The following is a 23,903-nucleotide window of genomic DNA, read 5'->3' as shown; positions in this document are numbered from 1 at the left end:
GTAATCCGAGGGTCGCGTTATGATGTTGCGGTCAATCCCACTATTCATTGGTAAAAGAATAGCCCAAGAGTTGGCGGTGGGCAGTGATGACTAGCTGTCTTCCTTCTAGTCTAACATTGCTAAATTAGGGACGGCTAGCTCAGATAGCCCTCGTATAGCTTTGCGCAAAATTCAAAAGAAACTAAAACGAACAAACGTAAGTATCTCTATGTAGCGTGCGCGAAAATTCTGAAGAAACAACAAAAAATGAATTATTTTTTTCTTGGATAAAAGAGTGAAACTGTATTGAGATTTTGATTTTAATTTGGTTCAACATTTTAACCACGAGAAAAACTTCTTGCTAAAAAGACAACTAAATTTGTTGTTTGAATTTTGCGGGAAGCTACACGAGAGCTATTTAATAGCGTAAGATAAGATGAAAGGCAGCTAGTCATCACCACCCATTGCCAACACTTGGTCTATTCTTTTACTCAATCGATAGCGGGATTGATCGGAACATAATAACGTCTCCACGGCTGAAAGGGCGAGCATGTTTGGTATAACAGAGATTCGAACCTGCGACCCTTAGATTGCGAGTCGAGGACCTAGCCATCTGGTCATGCCGAGCCTAAGAAAACTAAAATGAGAGATGAGTTGTTTTGAATTTCGCGCAAAGCTACTCGAGAGCTATCTGCGCTGGCCGTCCCTAATCTTGCAGTGTAACACTAGAGGGAAGGCAGCTAGTTATCATCACCCACCGCCAACTCTTGGGCTACTCTTTTACCAACGAATAGTGGGATTGATCATCACATTATAACGTCTCCACGGCTGAGAGGGCGAGGATATTTGTTGTGACAATAATTCGACCCGCGACACTCTGATTACGAGTGAAGTGCCTTAACCACCCCGGCAATGCCGGACCGTAAATGAGAGATGATGAACCTCCTTACTATATGCTAACATGTTTTGTTTTCTTTAGAAAGTTTGAATTTGCAAAGAAGGTATAACCAGTAAGTTGTCAGTCAACATATCCTATATATAATATAGGTCTAGAAGTGAAAAAAAAAAAGAGATAAGACGGGGAACTTTCTAGACTGGTTGTCACTAAAATATGAATGGTTGAGACATTTTTCTGACGTCACTGTGACTATACACAAGATACATGCAGCAAATTTTCTTCAACTAATCGATGTGGGTTATCGAAAGTTTTGTCGTATTTTTGAGCTTTGTTGTTGTAGCCCAAAAAATACTGAACCGTGGCGGTAAATGACAAAGAATAGTATGCCACAAATCAACAAAGCAAAAGTAATTGGTCTTTGAGAGCAATTAAAAATACAATAAAAATAGTACCAGTTTACAGTGAAGAAACTTTAACATTTCATAAATTTAAGAAACAAAAATGCTTTGAATAATTTATATATACAATTACTTTGTGTCTTTTCTATATAGAGAAATAAGAGTCAGAAAGTTGTTGGTTTTCAAAATAGTAAAGTATATAAACATACGTTACTTTTGGGGCCCGTTGTTCTGAAATGTTTAGAAGTCTGGCAGTCATTCGACAAATGTTTATGTTGATTTTCAAACATAATTTTGGAATGTAAAATTTTGGGAAATACTAAATATATGAGTAAACGTTGTCTAGTGCTTGTTTGATTTTTTGATCAAAGTAGCTAACCTTAAATCCTTGATTTTTATCTCGTACTTTGTGTTTATGCATCAAAAGATGACTGTGTTGGTGTTAAAAACAATAATATTTTAAAATATTTTGTCTCTTTGTAGTTTAGCACAAAGGACTATCTGTGCTCTGTCCACCAAGTGGTGTCGAAAGCCGGTTGCGAGCGTTGTAAGTAGGCAGTCATGCAGCTGTGCTACAGGGAGAAGTGTTAAAAAAGAAAAGAGCATACTATACGAATATTGTTGCTTAATTACGTCATAAAATTTATAAAATTTGTTGTAACGGTAGGACATGTTCATATGTAAGCCTCATAAACATCGATATGTTTTCCCTTATTCAAGGTTTTATGCTATCATAGATGTCTATTTGGCAATGTATACAATACTATAGTTTTTGTAAGGAAGTTTGATTTATTTATAAAAGAAGTTGAGAAACGATAGAATAACGTGTGCCGATTGTAATTCGAAAATCATCTGTTACGTTCAAGATCTGATATGTTATGTACAAGTCGAGTTTTGTTGTCTGCAAACTTCTATATTCATACTGTAGTATGTTTGTGCGTTTTTTTGAATTTAGCGCAAAGCTACACGAGGGCTATCTACGCTAACCGTCCTTAATTTATCAGTCTAAGACCCACCTCCAACCATTGGGCTGCTCTTTTACAAACGAATAGTTGGATTGACCGTCAAGTTATAACGCCCCCACAATTGAAAGAGCGAACATGTTTTGTGCGACAGGGATTCGAACCCGCGATCCGAGTCGAACTCCTTAATCCACTTGGCCATGCAGGGCCCATATTGTAGTCGCTCTTTAAGGTAATTTTTGATGCGACAGTTTCTTTATTATATTGAATCATTTCGAAACAAATACTCATCTTATATCTTATTGATCCAGTCATCACGATCTTGTAAAAGATTTTGTTCATTCATTTCAATGATGAACTGTCGACCTTTATGAGAGATTGAGAGGAGAGAGAGGAGGAGAAGAAAGAAATGCGAATAGATAACAAGCATCAGCGAGAGGTCAAAAGATGAATCCATCGTTACAACCAGGGTTTAATAACAAAACTAATCGTTCACAATAACAGCGTTTGTATATATACTGCTAAAATTAAAGGAACAAGTACGTTTTCTTATATAATTTATCTCAGTCTTCCAAATGTGATGATATTTTATATTTTTGGAAATTTGCCTCATTTTAGTTCCATCTGTATCAATTTTTTAATGTGTGATGAACGGTAAAACATGGAGAAATAAAATTCTTAATGACCAATATCACCAAAACTGATATCCCATATGAAACAATACTTTAAACAGTTTACATGCGTTTATTCAAGAAATGTTTGAAACAATCAATATCTAATGTGATCTACACGGGATGTAACACACTTCTGACACCGATTTGGCACACTTTGAATCAGTCTATCGATGTTATCTTGGGGTATGGCAGCCCACTCGCTTAGCAGGGCTTGTCGGAGTGCCTGTATATTCTGAGGAGGGTGCTAGCGTTCACTAACACGCCTTGACAACATATCCCAACAATGTTCAATCGGATTTAAATCTGGAGATCTGGCGGGTCACTCAAAAGTCTCTATTCCTTCCTCGTCAAGGAAGTCCACACACAATCTAGTGACGTGGGCTCGCGCGTTAACCTGTATGAGAATGAACCAATCCCCGAGAGCACCGGCAAAATGCCTCACAATGGCTTCCAGAATTTTGTCTCTATATCGTCGTGCGTTCAGAGCACCCCTGTCGAGTATGAGTTAGTCCATGCGGCCAACCAAGCATATGCCTACCCAGACCATTACAGAATCTCCTTTATAAGCATCGAGTTGCACAATGTTACAGGCGGAAAATCGTTCTCCTCAGCGTCTCCACACTCTCGCACGTCCATCATCATGAGACACAGTGAACATGCACTCGTCTGTCCACAGCACGGTGGCCCACTGACGAAGTTCCCAGTGCAGGTGTGAAAGGCAAAACTCCAACCTGGTTGCACAGTGTTGCTCTGTCAGAATGACATCTCTTGCAGGCCGTCTGGCCTGAAGGCGTCCTTCGAGTAGACGATTGCGAACAGTTTAGGTAGACACGCAGGTTCCAGTGAAATGCTGAAGGTCATTTCACAGTGACCGAGTCGTAGCTAACCAGTCCCACAAAGTGGTAGTCACAATATGTAGCGGTTCTCTTTGGCTGTTGCGCAGCGATGACGGCCTTGCCCTGGTCTCTTGCCATAAGAATTCATCTCCTGTTAGCGTCGCCAAAGTCGATTGATAACACTTGATGACACACCGACGCGCTGTGCCACCCTCCTTTGGGTCTGGCCATCTTTGAGCATCTGACAGAGAACGAAGTGGTAAGAGCGGTCGGTACACACTGACAAAACGAGCTGCAAAATATCCATGTTTGTTTTGGTTTCGAGAATTAATGAGTAATGCATAGTTCCTTGTCGGGCCCGGCATGGGCTAGCGTGTTAAGGCGTTCGACTCGTAATACGAGGGTCGCGGGTTCGAATCCCGGTCGCACCAAACATGCTCGCCCTCCCAGCCGTGGGGGCGTTATAATGTTACGGTCAATCCCACTATTCTTTGGTAAAAAGAGTAGCCCAAGAGTTAGCGGTGGATGGTGATGATTAGCTGCCTTCCCTCTAGTCTTACACTGCTAATTTAGGGACGGCTAGCGCAAATAGCCCTCGAGTAGCTTTGCGTGAAATTAAAAACAACAACAAAAAACAAACAGCCTTGTATAGGGCACCTTGAGTGTTATTCTCCTTGAGTGAGGTGAGTTTCCTTTGAGTTGCTTCAAACTTCACTCGCAAACGTAAAGAAATATACTTGTAGACGAACGGATATGTTTTTCACACATAAATTTAGTTATGACAAAAATATACTGAAATATGTACTTGTTCCTTTAATTTTTTGAGCAGTTAATAAACAAATGCGTGGCCAGGACGTCACACCAATATTAATAAACAAAAACTATTGTAAATATCAATAACTCACTAATAAAGAACAAGAAAAAAAAACTAGTTAAAAAATACAGCAATCGTAGCATTCAAACAGCACCTTTCAACATCCAGAAATAAATAACAATAACTATCCCTCTATCCTTTAGCGAACCTTCTGGCACGGTATTTATTCATAGAATAGGTCACGAGAGTACGACTTCAAGTATTCATGAATTTGCATACTCTTCTGCCACACGAGTAGTATCTGTTTGTAATCGCTAGGGGAGCTGGCGTCAGTTTCATCATGCACACACACAAAACTCAAGTACAAGTGATTGTGTAAAAGGTAAGTTAGCGCTTTAATGCAGCTTAAAATTCATAGACAAACTAAACGATAGAATGAAATAAAGGAACGACAAACACAATCATAAAGAAAACAGAAATTGCTATCTTATACTCCTGAAGAAGAAAATGTTGACATTAATCACTTCAACATAAAATACGATTCATGTTTTTGAATCTTCAACTAGGCCTTTTATAGCTTGCAACACCGGTTCGGCTTATCGAAAGTCCAACATTTTGAAGACCAGCTAACTACGATAATCAATTCTACGAAGATACGTTGAATAATAAGAATAAGATGCATCAGCAGAATTCCTTTTTAGTATGTGTGGGACAACTATCGAGTCTTCTGTAATAGGCATTTTTGTTTATTTTTTTTTGTGATTGCCTGGAACGATATTACTATCTTCTTCACTGTCGAAAGAATTGTAACAGGGAAACTAGATCTCTTTATACTAGAAATATGACTGGACCTGAGCTGGGATTTTAATTCATACACCAATGGAGTAACACAGTTCGTAATATGGCTCAGCATGGCCAAGAGATTAAGGTACTCGACTCGTAATCCGAGGATCACGGGTTCGAATCCCCGTCGCACTAAACATGCTTGCTCTTTCAGCCGTGGGGCAGTTATAAAGTGACGGTCAATCCAACTATTCGTTGGTAAAAAAAGTAGCCCACGAGTTGGCGGTGGGTGGCGATGACTAGTTGCCTTCCCTTTAGTCTTACATTGCTAAATTAGGGACGGCTAGCGCAGAGAGCCTCCGCAGAGTTCACTGTTCTGCTGGCATATGGTACGACACCTTTGACATGGAACTGCTCCCAATCCAACATTTGAAACACCAGTATGAAAAAAATTCCAAAAAAAGGTGAACACATTAAGAAGAGAGATTCACATAAATACTTCTTCAAATTCCGGAATGCATTCTCACGTTTGGCGAGGGGGCGGGGAAGAGTCCCCAATTTCTACATGACAAGCTTTCTTTGTAACTGATATGAAGGTTCAGCAATTTCAACAACGTTTGGAATGAAATGATTGTACCAGGCGCACACACACACAAGAATCTGTTTAACTCTTTGCAGTTCCTTGAAATTGGGAAATCTGTACAACTGTCAATTCATCATAATTTGTGTGTATTTCCTCAGAAGAGGGTTAATATTCTGAATTTGATACTTGTGATTGTCAAAATGATCTTTTAAAAACCTTTACGATTAACAGTACGTATATTGAAGAAAACCAGTTCAAGGTCAATATAAGCCTCAGAATATTCAGTTGTTCCTGCTATGGTTGTTTGAAGGTTGATGGTGCATTTTAAAGTCCAAAAGGAGTCACCTTACACTGATAAAGTTCGTTATCTGTTGCGAAAGTAGTATTATGTCGATCTTTCATTTTAATAAGAATTTACCAATATCCATTGAACAAACCTGAGGTACTGATACAGGGTGCCCCTGATAAAGTACAGTGGATCACTTGTGGTTTAGTGTTTATTAAGCACGAGCTTTTCAATCATGGTTACAATACTATGTTCGGACAGTGGATCACTTGTGGTTTAGTGCTTACTAAACACTAGCTTTTCGATCATGGTTACAATAACATATTCAGACAAGGCTAGAGTTGTTAAAAACATTGGAATATTTCAGCACACGTTGTTTTAGTTGTTCAGTCTTTACGTTTTAGATGTGAACATCATATTTCTTCAACCCTCGTCTTCTTATTCTCAAAGTCATTCCTGACAGTTGACACATTAATTCCAAGAACATTTGTGAAGTTGTTAAGGATTGCACTCCTTCGTTTTGTTGAATGGAAATGAATCCAATCAGACAAGATACAGTTAAATCTTGGACGACACAAAGTATTGGTCCACAATGCTCGTTATAAGTAATAGTTTTTACTTCAACATATCCTAACTGTTGACAGTTCGTCATTTCATCTGTAAGACACAAATTACATTTACTCTAACATTTTGGTTGAAGCGATGGACCATTTCTCTTGATTTGTTGCCATATATTTTCATTTAGTGGTGAATAATCCTATCCAGTATCTATATCACTTACTTCCTTCGTACCATTAATTTTCAAGGTTAGGTATGGCAGATCCGTTGTTGTCAAGTAATTAATGGAAGGTTTTAGCTTTACAAAACTCAAAACCTCATTTTTTTTTCTATCCATGTTCTCATTTTCTAAATGCTGTCATTTGTGCCTTTGTTCCATATTTTATTTTCTTTGAACAATGCATAGCTAAGTGCCTTATTCGATTACAAGCATGGCATCGTACAGGTCCATTATGGTGCTCGGTTTTAATTATTTCATTATTAAAATTTCATTCTTCCGTGAATGCTCAAATTGCTACACAAATTTAAGCATATTAGCGATCGATATGACAAAAGTGGTACTATAAGTATTCTCGTGAGAAAACGTATAATTATGGAATTATACACTTCACAATATATGTTTCTGCAGCTCTATAATTTGTACATTTTCTGTTTTCCAAACTAGCATTACATCTGACTCCCATACATTAGCAAGATATTTCCTCCTAGAGACTACCTCAGTCAACTCAATATTATCTAACAACGCTGGCTAGAAATTAGTTATTGTTTCTCTCGTCTTCCCAGTATTCGAAAGCCATTTCTGATCCCAAAAGCTTTTTTGCCATTCTAGTAGCCCTTCCCCTCAAACAAGAAACCGCAGTTTCCACCCATTTTATCTTAAGTACTTGAGACACATAAAAATATCTTAAATTTTTAATAAATGTTAAGTCATAAAAATCCGACTTGCTGTCAGTCGAACTTTTCAACAGACAGGGGTGGTGGGTTGACTGCGGTGGCATAAATCGATGAATTCCAATAGGTCTGTGGGTAGAATGGACTCTCAACGTTTATGGTTGTGGAAATGGAGCCTTAGATTTTCTTTCCAGTTGTGTTAACATATCCACTTGTTCTGAGAATACTCTTGTGACCCACTTTGTGTTTTGTTTGTTTGTTTTTTGAATTTCGCGCAAAGCTACATGAGGGCTATCTGCGCTAGCCGTCCCTAATTTAGCAGTATAAGACCAGAGAGAAAACAGCTAGTCATCACCACCCACCGCTAACTCTTGGGCTACTCTTCTGCCAATGAATAGTGGGATTGACCGTTACTTTATAACTTCCCCCACGGCTGGGAGGGCGAGCATGTTTGGTGCGACAGGGATTCGAACCCGCGACCCTCGGATTACGAGTCGAACACCTTAAAATACTTGGCCATGCCGGGCCGGTCATAAGAATACAACCCCGTGTGATTATAAACTTACATACTATTATGTCACATTAGTAGCATCTGTTACGTCATCGAGACGGAAGATGTTGTCATTTTCATCAAATACACATATATATTTACTCAAAATACAGATGATTATGTGGGACGTTATTAGGAGTTAGCGTCCTAATAGAACTAAATTTTAAATGTAATCTAAACAACAGAAAAAAATAATAAATGGACAATAAGCCCAACCGTAATAATAAAAACAAATAGAATTTGCTAACTCACACCGATTTCTCGATTTTCGGACCAGAAACATTAAACCATCAAGATGGAATAAAGACACGTAATCTAATTTTATATTCCAGATTCTTCTTTTCATAAAAGCAATAATAACTAAATACTGATCATAGGAAAACGTTTTCACTTTAAAAGAAGGCAACAAAATGTAACCATATGCGGCTGAAGGTAACAGTTTTCCAAAATCTTAATTATGCATTATTGCCAGCTAGAAGTTCACCAGTTACCTTTTACACTCGAATTTTATGGGTAATTTACGATTATTAGCAGCAATATTAATACATTTTTTTCAGTTATAGACATTTAAAGAGATGGTTATGTTAAAAACTATATAATGAGATTGTCTTGTACACTTGTTTCTTTTTCGTTATGGGGGAAAGTGGTGCTGAGAAGGTATAAGGTAATTTTTAAAGCATTATCTTAAACGTTATTCTTAATATTACAATATATCAAAATTATCCCTTGGACACCAAAAAAAGGAGTAAGAATTAGCTATAAATTTTATGTTCTATAATGATTCTAAATATAAACCGAGACACAGTTTATCCAACACTATAATATATCTTCCCTGTTTTATACAAAGCAGAATTTATTTTCCAGTCGGAAATAATTCTTATACTGATGAGAAAATTTTTTTTTCCTAATATAATTTTCTACAATATTAATAGGCAAGGATTTGGTTTTTGAAACAGTTTTGTTAAAAGTTTAAACAATTTTTCGATTTACTAAGAAAATAACCTAAACGTTTTGATAAAACACACAATCATAATAATTAAGTATGAATGATTGGCACTTGCGTAACAGTTAAACTCAAATAAATAATAGAAATATGACGTTTATCTGCACGGAATTAAAATGTATTTATTGAAACCTACAATCACCTTCTTTGCAAAACACATAGTTTTTTGTTTAATTTTTACGTTAGCTTCTTTCTACATTGTTGCTAGAATCCTGTGTTTGACTGTATGCGATGGACAAAGAGTACTATTGTGTATTTCTACAACATTTGGCCCAGCATAGCCATGTGGTTAAGGCACTCGGCTCGTAATACGAAGGTCGCGGGTCCGAATCCCTGTAACACCAAATATGCCCTCCCTTTCAGCCGTGAGGGCATTATAACGTGACGGTTAATCCCATTATTCATTGGTAAAAGAGTAGTCCAAGAGCTGGTGGTGGGTGATGATGACTAGCTGCTTTCCATCTCGTCTTACACTGCGAATTTAGGGACGGCGAGCGCAGATAGCCCTCGTGTAATTTTGCGCGAAATTCAAAACAAACAAACAATTTCTGCAACACAAATTCAGCAATAGCGTTATATTAAAAACTCTAAAGAAGATGTAGAAATTTCGAAACATGCGCATAATTTTTTTATTTAAATGAGACTTTTTGACGACTTCGAAAATGTTTTAAGTGTTTAGCAGAAAGAGAAGCATTTAGTTATTTATTTGATTTCATATATCACAAAAAATTAGATAAACTGGCTGTCCAGTTAACAGAGCAATCATCAATCTAGGTTTTATTCGTGTCCGGTTGAATGACTATTGTAGAGCTAGAATCGAACACTTCAGGTGGTATCCGGTAATATTAAGAAAACAACAACACAAAATGTATTATTTTCAAATGTATTATAGTAAGGTACTTTTCTAGTAGCTGTAACGGATCTACTGTTTTATATTTATTTTAATATCTGCGTTTGTTTTGGTTTCATACATGTTACATATTTTGTTAAATGTGTAATTCGTAAATCCCGCTTGTTCTCTAAATTTGTGGAAAATTCTCGAGCGTAAGAATTAACAACGTAATTGCCAGTATTGTTGTCAATTGAACTTTCTAGAACATCGCCTAAAAAGTTTATAAATTGACGTGTCAAGAGACAGTATATGTGTGTGTTTCCTTGTTACAAAGCCACATCAAACTATCTACTGAGCCCACCGAGGGGAATAGAACCCCTGATTTTAGTGTTGTAAGTTCGTAGACATACCGCTATACTAGCGGGGGACCCGAGAGACAGTAAAGAATATTATTGGTCAGCTGTAGTCAGTATACTATAAACCTCGAAAGCTATAATTGTGATTAACGCTTGTTAATTGGAAAACTACAGTTGTTTGACCAGGAACGTTTATATATTTCGAACATTACAAACCGTTCAACTTTAGATAATCATTTTCGGACGTTAGTATTTCTACGAAGACATTAGATATCTGTCTTTCTCTGTAAAAAATAAGCTTGTAAACTGCGTTAGGCCAAACAAGAGTCAAGTGAAGTATATCTGTGTAATAACATAAAAGTAATTTTCGCCTCCTGTATCCGGTCTCCCTCTAGTACAGCGGTATGTCTCCGGATTTACAACGCTAAAATCAGGGGTTCGATTCCTCGCGGTGGGCTGAGCAGAGAGCCCGATGTGGCTAGAAAACACAAAACACACCTCCTGGATCTAGATCGTCGATAAAATATTCAGTTCCAGACCAAGTAGAAGTCTGAATATTGTTTGCGAGTTTGTAAAACTTTTGTATATAAATAATTATTTCTATTAATTATTTGTAACAACCGTTAAACCATAACGAATTGATTTATCATTATTCATCAGGCGTATCTTTATCTTTAAAGTTATAATAACTTTATAACGTCACCAGGACGTCACCAGGTTTTTGAGGATATCAACTGATATTTTCTATCATTTTCGCTTCATAATCTTCCAGTATTGCCTTACGCAAATTAACCCTTCAGCAGCAATACGTTTTACCAATACTGTCTTGGTTCGATCGATTCTTTTTTGACCATTTCATAACGTTTTATCATCAGCTCTTTTCTATTCTCCCAATACTCATTTATCAGCTGGTCTTGAATCATTATACTACGGAAATTCAAAACCAGAGTCCATGAAGTTTCTTCTACTGGTATTGCGTTACCAGCCAGAATGTTATGATGCTGTTCTTTCTTCATGATAGTAACAATTTGAAAATACATCTCAGATTGCAACAGAAAAACGTTCCCATAGCGTTATAGACCAACCGCAATATTTCACTGTTTCACCCATACTCCTTGCTTAAACTTTTCAGGGTTACATCTTTCGCACAAAGTCTTTGCTAGAGTTTTTTAAAGGAACTCTATCTCTGTTTAGTCAGTTCACAGAGTATTTTCACATTTTTTTCTTCCAACTAATGTGACTCTTTTGCAAAGTTTAAACTTTTGAATGGTCCCACGTGAAATATCAAACCCTGTGGTTGAAATACCTTCCTGAAGATTACTTCTTTCGGATCACAGTTGCATATCCCATATTCCTACCTTTTGTCTGTGGCTCTTCTGGGTCGATTTGATGTTAAAACTTTTCATATAAACTTCTATTCCGTCAAATGTTGTTGGTTTTTGTATGCCTCTTCATCTTATCAAACTTTAAACTCCAAGTTGGGGGGAAAACGCCCTAATATTCTTTAAACGACATCCTTCGAAACGCTACAAACATAAGAAAGGATGTTGAAGTTTCTTTTAGTTATGTATATCAATACTTTGTGTTCGATTTTCACTACTTCATCATAAATGATTTTTCTTATATTTTCGTCTTCAGCCGTATTGAAACTTGGAAAGTTTGTGGGTGTCGTTGGCACTTCTTTTCATAAATCATTGCAAATTGATGGTTAAATATGATGTAAAATAAATGCACCCAATAATGAATCAAACCACTTATTTAAGATTTTCTGCTTTAATCACGCCACATGTAAGAAAAAAAAATTATGAAATTGAATAGTAGCTCAAGTTAGGATAAGTACAGAATACAATGATTAAATTTATTAATGGTAAATGATGGATAAAATGATTTTGCATCTATCAGTACTGATTTAGCTGCTTAAAAGTCATTTCTTTACTGGTTCGTCGTACTCAGCTTAACAACATCAAAAATTGTAAACGTTTGTTTCTTCGTTTTTTGAATTTCGCGCAAAGCTACTGGAGGGCTATCTTCGCTAGCCGTCCCTAATTTAGCAGTGTAAGACTAGAGGAAAGGCAGCTAGTCATCACCACCCACCGCCAACTCTTGGGATACTCTTTTACCAACGAATAGTGGGATTGATCGTAACGTTATAACGTCCCCACGGCTGGGAGGGCGAGCATGTTTGGTGTGACGGGGATGCGAACCCGCGACCCTAAGATTACGAGTTGCACGCCTTAACCCACCTAGCCATGCCGGGCCTAAAGAGTATCCCATATACGATTTTGAATGAATCATATTACTCAGTTAATTCTTTCTTAATTTATCAAAGATGTTGTCTTGAGTGTATTTAACCATATATATGTAAATTACAATAAAAATATGAGAAAGAACAGACTTTGTTATTAGCATATATATCTGCTAGTAACATCACTTAAACATTTTAACTCCAAATTTATCCAAGACAAATCAAAGTTCTGCCCAAAGGTTGGTAACCCCGTAAAATACTTTATTTCAACGTTTCTTTCATATGTAGTAATACATCTAACGGGTTTACCAAGGTAAGCTGGTAAAGCTTCGTGTAGTGAGGTACTAATGTTCGATATAATGAAGCACACCTATCACTGACATCTCTAAAACTTCAAGCTATACTTCCGTGTTTTATTCATTCTAAGCCTTTTCACAGCTGTATTATTTAAGTTTCTTTTCTTTTTCTCAAATAAACGATATATCGCTGTGGTTATTTCTAACTTAAAGATCCTTCATTGTGAATTTCTCGCGTTAATTTGAAAACTACATCATTTTTGCTCATGAATGTAAGCTTGGATTTATTTGAAGATATTTTCTATAACTTTATATCGTCGTTTCAGCACTATTTTGTCACGCACTAAGACAGTGGAAAGTCTACAGACTTACAACGCTAAAATCAGGGGTTGGATTCCTCTCGGTAGACACAGCAGATAGCCCCATGGAGCTTTACTATAAGAAAACCACACCTTTGCCATCTTAAGTGTCTTTCTATTTGTTACTTTCGAATAATGAAAATAACAGGAAAACCTATGAAATCATAGAGTCTTATAATAAGAGGTCTCTTGAGGTTAAGCCAAGTATGAACTATTAATTAGTTTAACATGTTCAAGTATCTAAAACGGTTACACTTTCTATAACAAAAATCAGATAAATACTCAAGCCAGGTATGGCCAGGTGGGTTAAGGCGTTCGACTCGTAATACGAGGGTCGCGGGTTCGAATCCCGGTCGCACCAAACATGCTCGCCCTCCCAGCTGTGGGGGGCGTTATAATGTTACGGTCAATCCCACTATTCTTTGGTAAAAAGAGTAGCCCAAGAGTTAGCGGTGGATGGTGATGACTAGCTGCCTTCCTTCTAGTCTTACATTGCTAATTTAGGGACGGCTAGCGCAAATAGCCCTCGACTAGCTTTGCGCGAAATTAAAAACAATAACAAAAAACAAACAGCCTTGTATAAGGCACCTTGAGTGTTATTCTTCTTGAGGGAGGAGAGTTTCCTTTGAGTTGCTTCAAACTTCACTCGCAAACGTAAAGAAATACACTTGTGGACGAACGGATATGTTTTTCACACATAAATTTAGTTATGACAAAAATATACTGAAATATGTACTTGTTCCTTTAATTTTTTGAGCAGTTAATAAACAAATGCGTGGCCAGGACGTCACACCAATATTAATAAACAAAACTATTGTAAATATCAATAACTCACTAATAAAGAACAAGAAAAAAACTAGTTAAAAATACAGCAATCGTAGCATTCAAACAGCACCTTTCAATATCCAGAAACAAATAACAATAACTATCCCTCTATTCTTTAGCGAACCTTCTGGCACGGTATTTATTCATAGAATAGGTCACGAGAGTACGACTTCAAGTATTCATGAATTTGCATACTCTTCTGCCACACGAGTAGTATCTGTTTGTAATCGCTAGGGGAGCTGGCGTCAGTTTCATCATGCACACACACAAAACTCAAGTACAAGTGATTGTGTAAAAGGTAAGTTAGCGCTTTAATGCAGCTTAAAATTCATAGACAAACTAAACGATAGAATGAAATAAAGGAACGACAAACACAATCATAAAGAAAACAGAAATTGCTATCTTATACTCCTGAAGAAGAAAATGTTGACATTAATCACTTCAACATAAAATACGATTCATGTTTTTGAATCTTCAACTAGGCCTTTTATAGCTTGCAACACCGGTTCGGCTTATCGAAAGTCCAACATTTTGAAGACCAGCTAACTACGATAATCAATTCTACGAAGATACGTTGAATAATAAGAATAAGATGCATCAGCAGAATTCCTTTTTAGTATGTGTGGGACAACTATCGAGTCTTCTGTAATAGGCATTTTTGTTTATTTTTTTTTGTGATTGCCTGGAACGATATTACTATCTTCTTCACTGTCGAAAGAATTGTAACAGGGGAAACTAGATCTCTTTATACTAGAAATATGACTGGACCTGAGCTGGGATTTTTAATTCATACACCAATGGAGTAACACAGTTCGTAATATGGCTCAGCATGGCCAAGAGATTAAGGTACTCGACTCGTAATCCGAGGATCACGGGTTCGAATCCCCGTCGCACTAAACATGCTTGCTCTTTCAGCCGTGGGGCAGTTATAAAGTGACGGTCAATCCAACTATTCGTTGGTAAAAAAAGTAGCCCACGAGTTGGCGGTGGGTGGCGATGACTAGTTGCCTTCCCTTTAGTCTTACATTGCTAAATTAGGGACGGCTAGCGCAGAGAGCCTCCGCAGAGTTCACTGTTCTGCTGGCATATGGTACGACACCTTTGACATGGAACTGCTCCCAATCCAACATTTGAAACACCAGTATGAAAAAAATTCCAAAAAAAGGTGAACACATTAAGAAGAGAGATTCACATAAATACTTCTTCAAATTCCGGAATGCATTCTCACGTTTGGCGAGGGGGCGGGGAAGAGTCCCCAATTTCTACATGACAAGCTTTCTTTGTAACTGATATGAAGGTTCAGCAATTTCAACAACGTTTGGAATGAAATGATTGTACCAGGCGCACACACACACAAGAATCTGTTTAACTCTTTGCAGTTCCTTGAAATTGGGAAATCTGTACAACTGTCAATTCATCATAATTTGTGTGTATTTCCTCAGAAGAGGGTTAATATTCTGAATTTGATACTTGTGATTGTCAAAATGATCTTTTAAAAACCTTTACGATTAACAGTACGTATATTGAAGAAAACCAGTTCAAGGTCAATATAAGCCTCAGAATATTCAGTTGTTCCTGCTATGGTTGTTTGAAGGTTGATGGTGCATTTTAAAGTCCAAAAGGAGTCACCTTACACTGATAAAGTTCGTTATCTGTTGCGAAAGTAGTATTATGTCGATCTTTCATTTTAATAAGAATTTACCAATATCCATTGAACAAACCTGAGGTACTGATACAGGGTGCCCCTGATAAAGTACAGTGGATCACTTGTGGTTTAGTGTTTATTAAGCACGAGCTTTTCAATCATGGTTACAATACTATGTTCGGACAGTGGATCACTTGTGGTTTAGTGCTTACTAAACACTAGCTTTTCGATCATGGTTACAATAACATATTCAGACAAGGCTAGAGTTGTTAAAAACATTGGAATATTTCAGCACACGTTGTTTTAGTTGTTCAGTCTTTACGTTTTAGATGTGAACATCATATTTCTTCAACCCTCGTCTTCTTATTCTCAAAGTCATTCCTGACAGTTGACACATTAATTCCAAGAACATTTGTGAAGTTGTTAAGGATTGCACTCCTTCGTTTTGTTGAATGGAAATGAATCCAATCAGACAAGATACAGTTAAATCTTGGACGACACAAAGTATTGGTCCACAATGCTCGTTATAAGTAATAGTTTTTACTTCAACATATCCTAACTGTTGACAGTTCGTCATTTCATCTGTAAGACACAAATTACATTTACTCTAACATTTTGGTTGAAGCGATGGACCATTTCTCTTGATTTGTTGCCATATATTTTCATTTAGTGGTGAATAATCCTATCCAGTATCTATATCACTTACTTCCTTCGTACCATTAATTTTCAAGGTTAGGTATGGCAGATCCGTTGTTGTCAAGTAATTAATGGAAGGTTTTAGCTTTACAAAACTCAAAACCTCATTTTTTTTTCTATCCATGTTCTCATTTTCTAAATGCTGTCATTTGTGCCTTTGTTCCATATTTTATTTTCTTTGAACAATGCATAGCTAAGTGCCTTATTCGATTACAAGCATGGCATCGTACAGGTCCATTATGGTGCTCGGTTTTAATTATTTCATTATTAAAATTTCATTCTTCCGTGAATGCTCAAATTGCTACACAAATTTAAGCATATTAGCGATCGATATGACAAAAGTGGTACTATAAGTATTCTCGTGAGAAAACGTATAATTATGGAATTATACACTTCACAATATATGTTTCTGCAGCTCTATAATTTGTACATTTTCTGTTTTCCAAACTAGCATTACATCTGACTCCCATACATTAGCAAGATATTTCCTCCTAGAGACTACCTCAGTCAACTCAATATTATCTAACAACGCTGGCTAGAAATTAGTTATTGTTTCTCTCGTCTTCCCAGTATTCGAAAGCCATTTCTGATCCCAAAAGCTTTTTGCCATTCTAGTAGCCCTTCCCCTCAAACAAGAAACCGCAGTTTCCACCCATTTTATCTTAAGTACTTGAGACACATAAAATATCTTAAATTTTAATAAATGTTAAGTCATAAAAATCCGACTTGCTGTCAGTCGAACTTTTCAACAGACAGGGGTGGTGGGTTGACTGCGGTGGCATAAATCGATGAATTCCAATAGGTCTGTGGGTAGAATGGACTCTCAACGTTTATGGTTGTGGAAATGGAGCCTTAGATTTTCTTTCCAGTTGTGTTAACATATCCACTTGTTCTGAGAATACTCTTGTGACCCACTTTGTGTTTTGTTTGTTTGTTTTTTGAATTTCGCGCAAAGCTACATGAGGGCTATCTGCGCTAGCCGTCCCTAATTTAGCAGTATAAGACCAGAGAGAAAACAGCTAGTCATCACCACCCACCGCTAACTCTTGGGCTACTCTTCTGCCAATGAATAGTGGGATTGACCGTTACTTTATAACTTCCCCACGGCTGGGAGGGCGAGCATGTTTGGTGCGACAGGGATTCGAACCCGCGACCCTCGGATTACGAGTCGAACACCTTAAAATACTTGGCCATGCCGGGCCGGTCATAAGAATACAACCCCGTGTGATTATAAACTTACATACTATTATGTCACATTAGTAGCATCTGTTACGTCATCGAGACGGAAGATGTTGTCATTTTCATCAAATACACATATATATTTACTCAAAATACAGATGATTATGTGGGACGTTATTAGGAGTTAGCGTCCTAATAGAACTAAATTTTAAATGTAATCTAAACAACAGAAAAAAATAATAAATGGACAATAAGCCCAACCGTAATAATAAAAACAAATAGAATTTGCTAACTCACACCGATTTCTCGATTTTCGGACCAGAAACATTAAACCATCAAGATGGAATAAAGACACGTAATCTAATTTTATATTCCAGATTCTTCTTTTCATAAAAGCAATAATAACTAAATACTGATCATAGGAAAACGTTTTTCACTTTAAAAGAAGGCAACAAAATGTAACCATATGCGGCTGAAGGTAACAGTTTTCCAAAATCTTAATTATGCATTATTGCCAGCTAGAAGTTCACCAGTTACCTTTTACACTCGAATTTTATGGGTAATTTACGATTATTAGCAGCAATATTAATACATTTTTTTTCAGTTATAGACATTTAAAGAGATGGTTATGTTAAAACTATATAATGAGATTGTCTTGTACACTTGTTTCTTTTCGTTATGGGGAAAGTGGTGCTGAGAAGGTATAAGGTAATTTTTAAAGCATTATCTTAAACGTTATTCTTAATATTACAATATATCAAAATTATCCCTTGGACACCAAAAAAAGGAGTAAGAATTAGCTATAAATTTTATGTTCTATAATGATTCTAAATATAAACCGAGACACAGTTTATCCAACACTATAATATATCTTCCCTGTTTTATACAAAGCAGAATTTATTTTCCAGTCGGAAATAATTCTTATACTGATGAGAAAATTTTTTTTTCCTAATATAATTTTCTACAATATTAATAGGCAAGGATTTGGTTTTTGAAACAGTTTTGTTAAAAGTTTAAACAATTTTTCGATTTACTAAGAAAATAACCTAAACGTTTTGATAAAACACACAATCATAATAATTAAGTATGAATGATTGGCACTTGCGTAACAGTTAAACTCAAATAAATAATAGAAATATGACGTTTATCTGCACGGAATTAAAATGTATTTATTGAAACCTACAATCACCTTCTTTGCAAAACACATAGTTTTTTGTTTAATTTTTACGTTAGCTTCTTTCTACATTGTTGCTAGAATCCTGTGTTTGACTGTATGCGATGGACAAAGAGTACTATTGTGTATTTCTACAACATTTGGCCCAGCATAGCCATGTGGTTAAGGCACTCGGCTCGTAATACGAAGGTCGCGGGTCCGAATCCCTGTAACACCAAATATGCCCTCCCTTTCAGCCGTGAGGGCATTATAACGTGACGGTTAATCCCATTATTCATTGGTAAAAGAGTAGTCCAAGAGCTGGTGGTGGGTGATGATGACTAGCTGCTTTCCATCTCGTCTTACACTGCGAATTTAGGGACGGCGAGCGCAGATAGCCCTCGTGTAATTTTGCGCGAAATTCAAAACAAACAAACAATTTCTGCAACACAAATTCAGCAATAGCGTTATATTAAAAACTCTAAAGAAGATGTAGAAATTTCGAAACATGCGCATAATTTTTTTATTTAAATGAGACTTTTGACGACTTCGAAAATGTTTTAAGTGTTTAGCAGAAAGAGAAGCATTTAGTTATTTATTTGATTTCATATATCACAAAAAATTAGATAAACTGGCTGTCCAGTTAACAGAGCAATCATCAATCTAGGTTTTATTCGTGTCCGGTTGAATGACTATTGTAGAGCTAGAATCGAACACTTCAGGTGGTATCCGGTAATATTAAGAAAACAACAACACAAAATGTATTATTTTCAAATGTATTATAGTAAGGTACTTTTCTAGTAGCTGTAACGGATCTACTGTTTTATATTTATTTTAATATCTGCGTTTGTTTTGGTTTCATACATGTTACATATTTTGTTAAATGTGTAATTCGTAAATCCCGCTTGTTCTCTAAATTTGTGGAAAATTCTCGAGCGTAAGAATTAACAACGTAATTGCCAGTATTGTTGTCAATTGAACTTTCTAGAACATCGCCTAAAAAGTTTATAAATTGACGTGTCAAGAGACAGTATATGTGTGTGTTTCCTTGTTACAAAGCCACATCAAACTATCTACTGAGCCCACCGAGGGGAATAGAACCCCTGATTTTAGTGTTGTAAGTTCGTAGACATACCGCTATACTAGCGGGGGACCCGAGAGACAGTAAAGAATATTATTGGTCAGCTGTAGTCAGTATACTATAAACCTCGAAAGCTATAATTGTGATTAACGCTTGTTAATTGGAAAACTACAGTTGTTTGACCAGGAACGTTTATATATTTCGAACATTACAAACCGTTCAACTTTAGATAATCATTTTCGGACGTTAGTATTTCTACGAAGACATTAGATATCTGTCTTTCTCTGTAAAAAATAAGCTTGTAAACTGCGTTAGGCCAAACAAGAGTCAAGTGAAGTATATCTGTGTAATAACATAAAAGTAATTTTCGCCTCCTGTATCCGGTCTCCCTCTAGTACAGCGGTATGTCTCCGGATTTACAACGCTAAAATCAGGGGGTTCGATTCCTCGCGGTGGGCTGAGCAGAGAGCCCGATGTGGCTAGAAAAACACAAAACACACCTCCTGGATCTAGATCGTCGATAAAATATTCAGTTCCAGACCAAGTAGAAGTCTGAATATTGTTTGCGAGTTTGTAAAACTTTTGTATATAAATAATTATTTCTATTAATTATTTGTAACAACCGTTAAACCATAACGAATTGATTTATCATTATTCATCAGGCGTATCTTTATCTTTAAAGTTATAATAACTTTATAACGTCACCAGGACGTCACCAGGTTTTTGAGGATATCAACTGATATTTTCTATCATTTTCGCTTCATAATCTTCCAGTATTGCCTTACGCAAATTAACCCTTCAGCAGCAATACGTTTTACCAATACTGTCTTGGTTCGATCGATTCTTTTTTGACCATTTCATAACGTTTTATCATCAGCTCTTTTCTATTCTCCCAATACTCATTTATCAGCTGGTCTTGAATCATTATACTACGGAAATTCAAAACCAGAGTCCATGAAGTTTCTTCTACTGGTATTGCGTTACCAGCCAGAATGTTATGATGCTGTTCTTTCTTCATGATAGTAACAATTTGAAAATACATCTCAGATTGCAACAGAAAAACGTTCCCATAGCGTTATAGACCAACCGCAATATTTCACTGTTTCACCCATACTCCTTGCTTAAACTTTTCAGGGTTACATCTTTCGCACAAAGTCTTTGCTAGAGTTTTTAAAGGAACTCTATCTCTGTTTAGTCAGTTCACAGAGTATTTTCACATTTTTTTTCTTCCAACTAATGTGACTCTTTTGCAAAGTTTAAACTTTTGAATGGTCCCACGTGAAATATCAAACCCTGTGGTTGAAATACCTTCCTGAAGATTACTTCTTTCGGATCACAGTTGCATATCCCATATTCCTACCTTTTGTCTGTGGCTCTTCTGGGTCGATTTGATGTTAAAACTTTTCATATAAACTTCTATTCCGTCAAATGTTGTTGGTTTTTGTATGCCTCTTCATCTTATCAAACTTTAAACTCCAAGTTGGGGGGGGAAAACGCCCTAATATTCTTTAAACGACATCCTTCGAAACGCTACAAACATAAGAAAGGATGTTGAAGTTTCTTTAGTTATGTATATCAATACTTTGTGTTCGATTTTCACTACTTCATCATAAATGATTTTTCTTATATTTTCGTCTTCAGCCGTATTGAAACTTGGAAAGTTTGTGGGTGTCGTTGGCACTTCTTTTCATAAATCATTGCAAATTGATGGTTAAATATGATGTAAAATAAATGCACCCAATAATGAATCAAACCACTTATTTAAGATTTTCTGCTTTAATCACGCCACATGTAAGAAAAAAAAATTATGAAATTGAATAGTAGCTCAAGTTAGGATAAGTACAGAATACAATGATTAAATTTATTAATGGTAAATGATGGATAAAATGATTTTGCATCTATCAGTACTGATTTAGCTGCTTAAAAGTCATTTCTTTACTGGTTCGTCGTACTCAGCTTAACAACATCAAAAATTGTAAACGTTTGTTTCTTCGTTTTTGAATTTCGCGCAAAGCTACTGGAGGGCTATCTTCGCTAGCCGTCCCTAATTTAGCAGTGTAAGACTAGAGGGAAAGCACCACCCACCGCCAACTCTTGGGATACTCTTTTACCAACGAATAGTGGGATTGATCGTAACGTTATAACGTCCCCACGGCTGGGAGGGCGAGCATGTTTGGTGTGACGGGGATGCGAACCCGCGACCCTAAGATTACGAGTTGCACGCCTTAACCCACCTAGCCATGCCGGGCCTAAAGAGTATCCCATATACGATTTTGAATGAATCATATTACTCAGTTAATTCTTTCTTAATTTATCAAAGATGTTGTCTTGAGTGTATTTAACCATATATATGTAAATTACAATAAAAATATGAGAAAGAACAGACTTTGTTATTAGCATATATATCTGCTAGTAACATCACTTAAACATTTTAACTCCAAATTTATCCAAGACAAATCAAAGTTCTGCCCAAAGGTTGGTAACCCCGTAAAAATACTTTATTTCAACGTTTCTTTCATATGTAGTAATACATCTAACGGGTTTACCCAAGGTAAGCTGGTAAAGCTTCGTGTAGTGAGGTACTAATGTTCGATATAATGAAGCACACCTATCACTGACATCTCTAAAACTTCAAGCTATACTTCCGTGTTTTATTCATTCTAAGCCTTTTCACAGCTGTATTATTTAAGTTTCTTTTCTTTTTCTCAAATAAACGATATATCGCTGTGGTTATTTCTAACTTAAAGATCCTTCATTGTGAATTTCTCGCGTTAATTTGAAAACTACATCATTTTTGCTCATGAATGTAAGCTTGGATTTATTTGAAGATATTTTCTATAACTTTATATCGTCGTTTCAGCACTATTTTGTCACGCACTAAGACAGTGGAAAGTCTACAGACTTACAACGCTAAAATCAGGGGTTGGATTCCTCTCGGTAGACACAGCAGATAGCCCCATGGAGCTTTACTATAAGAAAACCACACCTTTGCCATCTTAAGTGTCTTTCTATTTGTTACTTTCGAATAATGAAAATAACAGGAAAACCTATGAAATCATAGAGTTTTATAATAAGAGGTCTCTTGAGGTTAAGCCAAGTATGAACTATTAATTAGTTTAACATGTTCAAGTATCTAAAACGGTTACACTTTCTATAACAAAAATCAGATAAATACTCAAGCCAGGTATGGCCAGGTGGGTTAAGGCGTTCGACTCGTAATCTGAGGGTCGCGGGTTGGAATCCCCGTCGCACCAAACATGCTCGCCCTTTCAGCCATGGAGGCGTTAAAATTAGACGGTCAATCACACTATTCGTTGGTAAAAGAGTAGCCCAAGAGTTGGCGGTGGGTGGTGCTTTCCCTCTAGTCTTACACTGCTAAATTAGGGACGGCTAGCGCAGATAGCCCTCGTGTATCTTTACGCGAAATTAAAAAAAATACAGATAAATTTTTTTCAACGAAATGGAAACACCTCTAGAAAAACTGATGCCTTATTAATTCATTTTTAAAACCAGACATATTTAAAAGACGTAAAATAGAATGAAGAAGTGCAAAATAAGGAAGGACTATTTTTAAATTTATAACAGTTATAAACTGTCAGATTTTACCCCACCCAGAAGCCATTAAAATAGTTTCGTATGTTTCTTGAAAACACTGAACACAATATATACCGAAAGTAATATAATATTAGTTTCGTGTTAGAAGAATGTGTAAGTAATTTTATTTTATGAGTTGGTTTTTTAATTCTTTGTACTTCTTTCTTGGTTGTTATATAGAGGGACTGACTTAGTATTTTCGCTTTGTTCGTATAATAAGTGTAATATTTAGTATTAGTAAAAAAAGTTGATTTAAAAACCCTGGAACTTTGTGTTCAAAATAGGTGATTATATAAAAACTATACATTGATTATATTAACAAAATATATAATTTAACAGTATAATGAAACTGAAGTCAAAGTGCTTTAGAACATTCAGGCAGAACAATTAGTGCCATGAATTTAATATGTGTGTGATTGATAAAGTA

Source organism: Tachypleus tridentatus, chromosome 10, assembly GCF_004210375.1.
Source record: "Tachypleus tridentatus isolate NWPU-2018 chromosome 10, ASM421037v1, whole genome shotgun sequence".
In the NCBI taxonomy this organism is placed as follows: Eukaryota; Metazoa; Arthropoda; class Merostomata; order Xiphosura; family Limulidae; genus Tachypleus; species Tachypleus tridentatus.
Note: the sequence above shows the minus strand (reverse complement) of the source record.